This window comes from Hakea prostrata, chromosome 8, assembly GCF_041222555.1.
Source record: "Hakea prostrata isolate BN-2017 chromosome 8, UWA_Hpros_2, whole genome shotgun sequence".
Taxonomy (NCBI): domain Eukaryota; kingdom Viridiplantae; phylum Streptophyta; class Magnoliopsida; order Proteales; family Proteaceae; genus Hakea; species Hakea prostrata.
Window position 1 is genome coordinate 18,047,004 of NC_142607.1, and position 12,915 is coordinate 18,059,918.

The following is a 12,915-nucleotide window of genomic DNA, read 5'->3' on the forward strand; positions in this document are numbered from 1 at the left end:
AATCCCCAGGATTCGATTGTAGGTGGCTCTGAAGACTATACGGATTCCCTTGCTGTCAAACCTATATAGCGCTCAGCTATACGGCAACCTTACGGCTTTGGAATCATTGTTTCAATCTTTGAGGGTGGGGAAATCCATTACTTTCCCTTTTGTTTTCCGTTTTATTTTATTTTCTTTTCTTCTTTAGTTTCTTTATTTAAAAAAAAAAAAAAAAAAAACGAGTGCATGCTTGTTTGGACTCGTGATTCCACCAACCGACTTGTTTGAATATCTACTTTGACCATGGGCGACATATCTCCACCTAAGAGTCTTAGGGATAGATTTTACCCAACTCGGTCTGCACAACCCTCCTGTATACGTTTACCTGACGTAAGGGGTAACAACTTTGAACTTAAACCTAATTATTTGTCTATGTTACCCCAATTTCATGGGTTGCCTGATCAAGATGCATATTTGTTTCTTAGGGAGTTTGAGGAAGTTTGTGTCCTTATGAAGGTACAACAACTCACTGATGATGCCGTAAGACTACGGTTTATTACCTTTGCATTAAAGGACCAAGCAAAAAAGTGGCTTTATAGCCTACCTTTGGATAGCATTACCACATGGGAACAATTCACTGTCCTATTCTTGAAAAAATTCTTTCCTTTCTCCAAGACGAATAAAATAAGAAATGACATTCTTCAATTTCGTCAAAAACCCAATGAGTCTTTTGGTAAGGTAATGGAGAGGTTCCAAAGCCTCCTTCAAGAATGCCCTCACCATGGTTTAGAATTGTGGCATTTATGCCAAATAATTTATGAGGGTATTGATTATCAAACCAAGCAACTTTTGGAATCTATGTGCCCCACAGATTTACATCGTTCACCGATGATTCCAAAGCTTGGGAATTTCTTTTTAGACCTAGCGAGATAGAACTAGAGAATGGGAGTCAACTCAAGAATCAAAGGACTAGTAGGGGATATTTTGTTGATAGCCAAGTTCATAAGGATGCACAAATAGATAGTCTTTTGAAAAAGCTAGAGACTTTGGTAGTAAAAGTTGCACCACCACAACCAAATCAATCACTTTTTGTTGACAAATCTGTTGCTATATGTGCATGGTGTCAGTCTCCTACACATGTAATTGAGGAATGCCCTAGCTATTTTGGAGGCCAATGTGAAAATGTCAGTGCGATGTTCCCAAACCCGTACAGTAACACGTACAATCCTGGGTGGAAGAGTCATCCAAACTTCTCATGGTCTCAAGGGCAAAACCAAAATGGCAATTATTCCACACAAAATCAATTTGGTGCTCCTCAAAAACAAAGTGCACAATTTTTTCATAATCAAAATGTCCAGTTCCCTCAAGCCCCAAATTTTCAAAATGCCAATCTAGCTAGGCCTGTCAATCCACCTGTTGTGTCACATCCTCCCAGCCGGTACCCTATCTGGCATACCCGAGAGTTAATGTGAAATCCAGCCCAAACCTAGCCAGGTCACCCTATTTGTTTTGGGTAAAGAAGGGTTTGTTTAAATGTTGACTTTGAAGTTGGACCATGATTTCAGTTTTGTTTAAATGTTGATTTGAAGTTTGACCGTGATTTCAGTTTTACTATCTTTGAAAATCTTAGGAAGCCATGTCAGACCTTTCTCTTAGGGTTGATCCAATGTCCCAAAATGAGGGATGATGTCTTTGTGAGCCATCTCAGTAGAAGATATGGTGTTTGACCCAAAACCCATGGATATTGATGATGGTGTTTCCTTATGGAAACCTTAATTGATTTGGTATTGAACTACTCACTAGTGAAGAAGAACTTGGTTGATGGACCTAAAGCTTAGTTGGACCTGGTTTGAAGACATCCCTCCATACTAGGTAAGTAGTGTGATGTGTTGAAAGAAGCCCATCCAAAAATATTGAAGTTAGGCCCATTAAATCCCTATTTTTGAACAAGCTATCTAGGCAGTGGCATTTTGGTAATCTTCTGTTTTGAAGGTTTTTAAAAGCTTTATTTCTTTTAATTTCGTGGTAAACATTCCCACTAGGTTCCTAACTCTCTATGGAACGTGGAAAGGACCTTAGATCTTCCTTTGTGGCAACCAATCAATCAGCAGGGTCAATTTGGTTAGTTTGGTGAAATCCTAGTAATTCTTGTACTCTTTGTGCTATTTAAGAGGGGGAACTCCATGTTTTTCAATCCCAATCTGTTCTAAGCTTTTGGAGAACGTGGGAAGAGCCCTAGATCCTCTCCTTCGAAGCCAAGGAAGACCCTCAAGCATCTGTTCAGATTTCTTCATCGGTTTCTCTTCTAAAAGGTTATTATTCAATTCGTTTCTTCTTTAATTCATTCTTTCTTCTCTACTTCTGATATTCTGATTATGGAAGGTTATTACACTGCTGTAATAACCTCTTCTCTAATTCTTTTAGCCCTAGAGTGAATCCCCCAATCCACTCTATGTTCTTGAAGCCATATGGCGATGATTCTTGAATTTGATTCCACCAACAATCTTGATTATACTTTCCCTGAATTTTCTACCTATCTTTATGATTGTGGGGAAGGTCTCATACTATTACCATGACCTTCCCTTGTGTCCTTATGATTGAGGAGTTGATCCTTGTTTTTCCTTGGAACAATTGGCAACCCTTCTATTTTCTATTAATTCATTGGATCCTCCCCAAGACTTTCTTTATTATGATTTCTTTATCTTTATTCCCTAGGGTGAATCTTTATTCTCCCTAGTCTTCCCATGGGATATTAGGATTTCTTTCCTTTGAACTTATTTACATTCTTTTCTCTCATTGGTAGACCCTTCCTAATTCCATTCTTGATTTTGAAATATTAATGAAATGTTCCTTTATCTATCTTGGGTTGTTTTTGTAAGATTAATTATGGGTAACTCTCATAGGAGGTAACCAACTCTTATGAGAGGTAACCATATATGAAACCCTAATGTTCTTTTATCTGTTGGAAACTTCCCAACACCTTTTCAGATTGTGCATTCTTTGTTTCTCTTTCCCTAGGGTGAATCTTGATTACCCCTAGCCTTTCCATGAGAGCCATCAGTTTTGTTCTGAATCTGCGCACCGAAGAGGGGTGAATTAGTTGAAATACCTAATGAACTCCTGTGCTCAATCCAATTATATTTCTCGAAACTAGACTTCTTAATGGACTTCCAGGAGAAAACCCCACTCAATTTGACCCCATATAACCTTCCAAATCCTTGTCCGAAGTTGCTGAACTATGTCTGTCAAATCCTGCTTGCGCATCGAAGAAGATGAGCTTAGTTGGTAGACCTAATGAACTCCAATTCTTGATCTGAAAGTATCTCTGGAAACTAGACTTCTTGATTGACTCGTAGAAGAAAACCTCACTCAATTTGACCTTGTATAGCCCTCCGAATCCGTGTTTGAACCTTGCTGTCCTGATTGGTCGACTCATTGGTCGACTGGACTAGTAGACCAATCCAATCGACCAATGGTGTCTGAATTTACCAATTTGGTCCTGTCTCTTCTATTTAAGTCTAATCTCGGGAATACTCCGCCTCCTATGCCTCCTAAGCCTCTGGAATGAGTTAGAACCCTAATCTAATCAATTCCCTTCCATTCCTTGGTGATCTCTCACAAGACTTGAAGTAATCTTCTTCCTCTCGCATCAAAGGTATGTCTACTCTCTTTTCTTTCTTCTCCATCTCTGATTTTCTTTCTTTAATCTGTTCTTGGCTGAGATCAGGAAGAAGATGATGCACTCTTGCAACCATCCACTCCATGATCTCATCTTGTTCCTTGAGATCTATGATCATCATCATGATCTCAACCCCAGCCAGTGGAATCTTTGAAAATCCTAACCCTAATCCTTTGAAAACCCTAACCTGGGTGATTATCTGAGAACCTTTTTGGTAACATCCCATGTGAGGGAAACCTCATGGGTAATGTGGAGGTTGATCTAAATTCAATATTCTTTAATTCTTGTTGTTGTAATTGGCCAATCATCAATTCCCTCCCTCCTGTGATCTTAACCTTTTTATGGGAACCATAAGGGTGAAACCCTAATTTCTTGGGTTGGATCAAGAACCCATCTTTTGACCATGATTATCTTCCCATAATGTTTCTATTAACCTAAACAAGATTTTCTTATTATGTTCTTGATTTCAACCATTCCCTTTCTTCCTGTGATCATAACCTTTTCATGAGAGCCATAAAGGTTGAAACCCTAATTTCTTGGGTTAAATCAAGAACCCATCTTTTGACCATGACTTGATGATTTTATCTTCCCATATGATTCTAATACATCCTAGGAAGTTCCCCTTCGAATTTCAGATCAATCCGACTTCAAACGAAGAGTTATGGCCAAAACAGTTTTCACTATTCCGTCGACTCATTGGTCGACTCGATTGGTCGACCGGGTCAAAGACCAAGGCAATCGACCAATGAAGTCAGTAGCTTCAATTTTCGCTCGATTTGATTCGTTTGCTCTCTGATCTTTTAGGTATCTTTCCTAATGTTGTATCTATGCTTGTTAGGGTTTATTTGCCATGTTTGGTGTCTCTCTTTTGATCTTTGGATTATCTTCTCATAATCGTAAGGACAATTGATTCCTTAACTACATAGATTGCTTGTTCTCTGGTTTCTACTTTATGAAACTATGAGATTACCTACTATTATTGTATTTTAATTCTGATCTCCTACTGTGGGAACATAGCACTTATTTATATCATCTTTTCATTGTTTATGTTATATGAATTACTTATTACTGCTTAATCTGATGTTGCTTTTACATTCTCTTTTATATGATGAACTAATGGTTGTGTATGTCATGATTGATCTGAGAATGTGTTTGCTTAAGTTTGGTTTGGGATTTGGAAGTGTCCTTTTGACACTTCTGTCCTTGGACATTATCGGAAATAGTATGGGATGTTTCCGGGGTTGCCCATCGACACTTTCCAATCAATGGTTGTCATACCTAGGGATGTCTAGCAGTGTTTGGCTAGGATATACCCCTGTTATATCAGACCCGATTCGGAAGGGTATTGAGACCGAACGACCCGTGGTAGCAATGGGGATTCACGGGCACTCAAGACCGGTGAGTTATATCCGTGAGAGGACGGGAATCACATTGTGGGGGCCATTTATTGGAGGGTTGCATATGGCTAGACTTGGGCTCATGGGCGCTGAGACCGGTGAGTTATATCCGTGAGAGGACATGAGAGCTTCCCGCTTACCATATGTGGATAACCAATAGGGTTGATGAGTCCGGTGAGTAATATCCGTGACTCTAGTGGAAAGGATACCGGAAAGGATCGCCCAGGCAGGAATGGAAGTATCTGGACCGATTAACCGAGTAGATGACTTGCATTGGGCTAGGCTTTTCCCTGACATGCGCCGATACTTATGCCAAATGGTTGTGAGAGAGTGTGTTGACTTAACCCCCTGCCATGGTTTGTCCTGAGGGATGAACGACCCATTACCAATCGGCTGCTCAAGACCGGTGAAATGATCCGTGAGAGAATCCTAGATATCTTAAATGGTTGAGGATGTGAGCGGACCTTCCCAAAGAAGTACGGTGCTATGACTTAAAGCATGTCTGCCATAGAGACCAGCATACATAGAGTTAGATGCATACATACATTACTTGTTTCATATTGCATTGCATCTTGTTATGGTTTGCTTCCATGTTATTTATGTTGTTATGGATTAACTTGCCTTACTGGGTTTCTTTCGAAACTCATTCCTTTTTTTGTACAATCTGTTGTTAGACTTCTCTACAGGTTTGGATTTCTTTGACGGCCCGTATGAGGAAGCGCAAGGTGAAGAAGATGAAGACTGAAGAACCAGAAGAGCCGACTGAAGATGTGGATTTGATTTCCTTTGTTTCTTCTAGACTTATCTTTTACTTTACCTGTATTAGCTTAGAGCTTTATTTAGATTTCGATCTACCTTCCGCATGTGTTTGTAGGGTATATTTCCGCTATACTCTACAGTTGTCTTTTGATTTGGTATCTTGTTATTCCGCACTCTGATATTCTATAGTGATCCTTCTGAGATCCTTTCTTGACTTTTATTATAAATTACTTGAACATTATGATTTGTTCTTGCTTTTGATTATGTTATTGTGCGAAATGGATATGATTGTTCCTAAACTTGATCTTTAGGGCTGTGGATCACACTCTCGGGTATGCCAGATAGGGTACCGGCTGGGAGGATGTGACATGTTGTGCCTCATATGCCTCTCACTACACAAAATCAATCAACACTTGGTTTCAATAGAGGTAATAATCCAACGTTTTCTCGTCTCTCTTCCTTAGAGAAGAATATGGAAGTACTTTCCAACACCTTCATGACTTCTATGCATAATATGGAAAGACAAATTTCCACTCTTGCAAGTACTTTGTCTGAGCGAGAAAAGGGTAAAATGCCTAGCCAACCTGAGTTAAATCCTAGGATTCAGATTCAACAAAGACCATCAAATTTACCAAATCAAGTCAACCAAGTTGAATCCTCCCCTTCTTCTTTAGCTTGAATAAATTCTGTGTCTGCATTGCGAAGTGGGAAAGGGTATTTAACAGGTAAGTCACATATTAATGAAAAGAGCAAAAGTAGTGACCACTGTGATGAGGAGAATGTTCAAGTACCTCCTAAAGAGGGTTTGTCTGAGAAACCCATAGAAGTTGAAGATGAGCCAACTACTATAGCAGTACCTAAGTTTGTTGAACCATTAGTTGAAACAATGAGAAAAGAGCAAATTTCAACTGAGAGTTATGTTCCTAAGGCCCCTTTTCCCATGCCTAGTTAATAAGAAGAAGACTGCAACTATGGAGAAAATTTTTGATGTCTTCAAAAAGGTAGAAGTGAATATCCCTCTTTTAGATGCCATATCCCAGATCCCCACTTATGCGAAAGTGTTGAAAGATCTATGCACTCATAAAAGAATCACTAGCTTTCCCAAAAAGGCGTTCTTGGCAGGTAACATCAGTTCCATAATTACTCAACCTGTAGCAGCCAAGTATAAGGATCCAGGGAGCCCCACCATCGCTTGTGTCATAGGCAATACACACATTGAACATGCTTTACTTGATCTTGGTGCAAGTGTGAATCTTTTACCTTACCATGTTTATAAGCAACTAGGATTGGGATAATTAAAAGCAACTACAACTACTCTTCAGTTGGCGGATAGGTCAATTAAGATTCCTAAAGGGATGGTTGAAGATGTTTTATTAAAGGTGGGAGAATTTATTTTTCCAGTTGATTTCATTGTGTTAGATACTAAACCTTTTTCAATCCAAGATGAAATCCCAATAATTCTAGGAAGACCGTTTTTGGCTACTAGTAATGCTTTAATCAATTGTCGAAATGGCCTCTTACGGTTGTCTTTTGGAAATCGAACGGTGGAGTTTAATATGTTCAGGATTGGGAAACAACCACAAATTGAGGAAGAAATCAATATGCTTAAAGAGTCTTTAGATTTTCCTAATGATTTGATTACCAACTTTGAGATTGATTTTGATCAGGAATTTAAAAAATGTATGGATATGTTGGAAGATGATAGTGAAACCTTCTTTTCTGAAGTCTCAAGTTTTCACATACCTTTGGAGCCTATTAAACCCCCATCCATCTCCATCTCCATTCCTAAACCCTCAATAATTGAACCTCCCAAGCTAGAATTGAAAGAGTTGCCTTTTAATTTGCAGTTTGCTTTCTTAGGACAAGATAATTCTCTTCCTATCATTGTTGGCTCTGATTTAACTTCTGACAAAGCAGAAGAGTTTATCACACTGTTGCATGCTAATAGAGAAGCATGGAGTTGGTCTCTTACTACTATCAAAGGTGTAAGCTCTTCCATTGTACAATCTCATATTCATCTTCTGCAGGATGCCAAACATTTTAGAAAACCTCATCGTATGCATATTTTGTCTGACATTGTGAAGGTTTTTCTTAAAGTCTTTAGGGATGACTTTTCTATTCATGGTTTTTCTTATTTGGAGTGTCTTCTCCATCATACATTGATATTGAAGATAAGGCTAAAGCATCCAATGATAAGAACATCTTGATTGAAAGGTATACCCCTCTTTTGCCTTGTCCTTGTTTATATTTTCATGCATGCATTGAGGACATTGCATTACTTAAGTGTGGGGGGAATACCTTTGGCTTCTTTGTGAATTTTAACTTTGACTTTTGGTTAGTGTACATACTATTTCAATTGCTATGATGTGTGAAATGAGAGTGATTTTGGTACCCATCGTGAACACATAAAAACCCTGTTGAGAGGAAGGTAACTTGTATGTATGTTGAGATGAGAATTTCCTTAGAAAAATAAGAGGCCCTTAACTTGAGGCGTTGGACCATTATGGCTTTTGGAGGTCCTTGTTCTTTGGCTAGGAGTTGAGATCAATCTTTTGTATGGCATGACAAGAGTTCAAAAAGAAGTGAAAAGAAAAAGAAAAAAAAAATAAAGAGTAGAAAGTAAAAGTTGAATTTCTTGGAACTAGACAAGGCACTCCGACCCAAGAATCGAGGTGACTTGATCGAAACTCTTAGGAATGATATTATTGAAAAGAACTCTCGTATCACTATCTATGTGGGCATATGCAAAGCAAAGCTACAAAGTAACTTGGGTTTCTGGTGTTTGCTCCACCATGTCATTCAAGCCAACCGTAGTGGAGTAAAGTAGAGTTCACTACTCAAAAGAAAGAAGAAAGAAAAAAAAAAAAAAAAAAAAGAGAAATAAATGCAAGTGTCATCAATGCCTTGGTCCATACATCTAATGCAATCAAATTGAAACGAAAAAAAATAAAGCAAACATAACTAATGCATAAATAAAAGACAGGAAAAAAAATGCAGATGCAACACCACCCGTCACCAGAAACAGAGGCACGACTGTAGGCTTGCTCCGGTTATGTGGTCCGAGATAATGAATGAATAGGCAGAAAGTAAATAACAGAAAGTAAATAACAAAGCAATAAACAAAGCAATAAAAGGAAAATGAAGCCTTAACCAAAGAGAGGCACGACTATAGGCATCTCTGATCAAGGATCCAGGGGAAGGGAGAATAATAAATAATGCTGAAAGTAAATCCTAAATTAAGAATATGGAGGGGTAGATAGAAGCGGGAATGGAGGGGGGAGAGAAGACTATTGAAGAATCTTACTTACTTGCATCTTCTAAACAAAACTTGAATAAATGATTCGAATCTCAACCAACCCTAACAACCAGATCTAGAATAAACTAGATCTGCAATTGCTAGACCCAGAGAGAAAGTGAATCCTCTTGAAACTTGAATTTGAACTTGAACTTGAAATTGCATTGATAAAACTAAAGAAATTACACTTGCATAAAAGAAAAATTATATTCAATCTTCCTAAACATTCAATCTAAAAACTAGAACTAGAGCCCACAAATTATTCAAAGAACTAGAGAAAACTAGAGCAAACTAAAGAGAATAGAAAGTGCAAGACTAAAGTAAAAGTAAAGAGAAAGTAAAGTGTGTAACTAAAGAGAAAATCAAGTGTTTTTAGACCTAAGAGGGACGTAATATTTATAGAAGAAGGAGAATAATTTACAAACAAGGAAAATAATAATAATACTAATAATACTAGTAATAATAAGGAGTAAAATAAAAGAAGAAGAAAGAAAACAAATAAAGAAAGAAAGAGTTAAAATTCGTTAGAAATTCAAGGGAGGGAGAGAGAGAGAGAGAGAATGTGGGGAGAAAAAAAAAAATAGAAATACGTTAAGAAGGAAAGTGGAGAAAAAGAATAAAAAAATAAAATAAAAGTTAAGATTGAGTTACACGTAGAGAAGGTGAAGAAAGAGAAAGAGTGGAAAAAGGAAAGACAAAGAAATATATGCTTTTACAAAAAACGATTTTGTGTTAATTAATGAAAAAGAATAAAATAAAATAGTGAAAATAATAGAAAGTGGGAAGAGAGAGAAAAAACTAATTACAGAAATAAATAAAATCTAACAAAATAAAATCTTCTAAAATAGAAAATCATAGTCTTTGACTACTTGTGGCCCCATATAGTTCTCAATTACAATAAAAAAAAAAAATCCTAATCTAATTTTACAAGATATTCTGGAGTTGGCCCATAATTGCATCTCTAGCCCATCATGCTCCAAATCAGGCCCACTTTCGCACTTGAGAATTTAAACGGACCTCTTGACGTGTAAAATCGCATGTTTCATACTCAAAACTCCAGATATTCGCTTAAGTCCTAAAAATTCATAAAATCTACAAAAATAACGTAAAACCCAAGGTAGCTCCACACAAAGTGTTAAAAATGCATGTTTTATGCCCTAAGATTTCACACATAAATGTGCTCATCACCCGGCTTACTAAAGCCTTTGTACAAAAAAAAAAATTATGCTTTATGAAAAGAATACTAGAAAAATCCTGAGTGTGAGAGAAAGAAATGAATAATTTGAACAAGATACTATTCCAATATTTTGTGAGACGTGTGAGAAAAAACAAGAATAAAACTAGGGATTTAATGATAACCATTAGATAATGATTAAGAATGACATCTGTACCCATCATCTTTATCTTAAATTTTTGTTTTTAATTTTTGGAGGGGCCAAATAGTGGTATTTCACATGTAAAGTTAGAAATAACATAGGGATATTTAAAATTTCAAAAAATCCAGGGGCCCCCCACGTGGCGTGGATGAAGTTGCAACCTAGGATTGAGCCCTGTGATCCAATGGTTGTAACCCATCCACAGACAAACCAATACAAATCAATATAGCATGGTTTAAAGGATCACTTATCGATAATGTAATAGTCAAATGATTTTAAGAGACGTGTAGTTTCATATCGTACCGTATTGTTGATACGTATCTCAACTTCAATGAAGCTAAACCCAACAGTCTTTTGTCCCTTTAATCATCATTAATCTCATCTTCATTACTTTCTTCCAAATTCAACACCCCCATATATGTCAAGAAGCAATGCCAAAGCACCTCATTAATCAAGCTCAAAGATAAGGATCCTATCGGCCACTTCTTCAGCTAATTAGACTTGCTTGTGAATTTTGCAATCACTTAGTGGAGCTCCTTAAATACTACTTGTGAAATCCCTTGGATTTCTAACATTCTTACCCATGGTTTCAAGACCGCGAACCCAGAACTCAAGTAGACAACGACTCTGGGGCATTCGAGTTGAGCTCAAAGGTTCGAAAATAGATCCCATGGTAGTGGATAACCCTATTGATGACTTAACCACTCTCTTAAAGTTTAGGGGAGAGATAAAGTCAATCATGAAGGTAATAAGGGAAAATTTTTGGCACATTTGAAAACCGATGAACGAAGATCCAAATGTTGAGGTAAATATACCCAAATGTAAGCCCTTGAAAGATCTTTCAAACAAACCAGAAATCACCGAACTTAGACCCCGGTTGAGGGGGCAACCAAGGGCCGGTCGACTGGCCCATTACCGGGCTTGATCGACTACCTCTTGCCTAGTTCAAGGCAATTTCGAAAAAAATGGGTTTAAAAACCCTATTTTATGCCTCCACTCATTACCAAATGTATTTCTTATTGCTAGAGTGGATTTGAGGGCTTGGGAGAAGAGAAAACCAAAGAAGATTGCGAATTCTTTCCACGCGATATCTCATCGAAGCTTAATTCATCGCGGTAACACTTAGAAAGGTGAGTGTTCTTGAAAACTCTCTTCTTTAATTTTGATCAATGCAATTTATTTTTCAATTTCAAGTTCAAGTTTTAATTTTAAAGAAGATTTGTTTTTTTTTAGGTCTAGCAATTGCAGATTTGGATCATTCCAGATCTGATTATTAGGGTTGGTTGAGATTCGAATCGACTATTCAAGTCTTTTTTTTTTTTTGTTGTTATTGTTGTTGTCATTTGAGACTTTAGGATGCAAGTAAGTAGCCTTTGTTAATAATCTTTGCTCCCCCCCCCCCCATTTCTGCTTCTGTCTACCCCTCCATATTCTTAACTTAGGATTAATTTTTCATCATTTATTTTATTGTTTTCCTTTCCCCCTAGGTCATTGATCAAAGATGCATATAGTCGTGCCTCTCTTTGGTTATGTTTCCCTTTTCCTTTTATTGCTTTGTTATTTGTTTTGTTATTTCCTTTCCACATTTTTTTCTTTAATATTCGTTCCTCCGTTCGGTGGATTGTAAGCTATGGAAAAGGGTCCACTGTCAATCCTAGTTACACTCCCCTTTCCTCGATGCAGAGCTGACACTCGAATCACTTCCCTTTTATTTTATTTATTGTTTGCATATTTTATTGTTGTTTTTTATTTATTAGATGATGAATGGTTAGGTTATGTCCGTTTTATTTTTAGTCTCAATTCGATCGCATTAGATGTATGTGTTAGGATCGCTCATTTAGTTAGTTTAATTAATCAAAATTTTTGAATCATTGCACTCTCACGTTACCATGAAGAGGTTGAATTTAAAAGTGGTATATCTCATTGAGATCGACCCATTAGCTACACGATATTGTGCGCTTGCGATTACTTTTATTTTGTAAACAAGTTTTTGGCCCCATTGACGAGGAGGTATTAGTCCATTTTACTTTTCTCATTCTTTGGTAATTTGAAGTATTTAAAAAAAAAATTCAAAGATATTATTCTTAACTAGAGTAAAACAAAAACGTATAGTAGTTACCACTTTACTGCATAATCCCTAGGATTTGATTGTGGATGGCTTCGAAGACTATATAGATTTCTTTGCTGTCAAACATATACAACACTAAGCTATACAACAACCTTACAGCTTTGAAATCATTGTCTCAATCTTTATGGTGGAGAGATTCACTACTTATTATTTCCCATTTTGTTTTTGTTTTTATTATTTTCTTTTCTTTTATTCTTTAGTTACTTTATTTAAAATAAAATAAAATAAACAATTCATTCTTTCATAAGAGCTTTTAATTGTATTAGGTAGTTAGTGCATGTGTGTCTAGAACTTGTGATTCC

At 37.0% G+C, this 12,915-nt stretch overlaps 1 non-coding gene across 1 annotated transcript; it reads right to left on the bottom strand.

Annotated features, from left to right (window-relative positions):
• Positions 1-660: 660 nt before the first annotated feature.
• On the bottom strand, positions 661-767 carry LOC149007350 (small nucleolar RNA R71). The gene has a single exon (XR_016175368.1). It is a non-coding gene; the product is annotated as a small nucleolar RNA R71 (small nucleolar RNA).
• Positions 768-12,915: the final 12,148 nt, after the last annotated feature.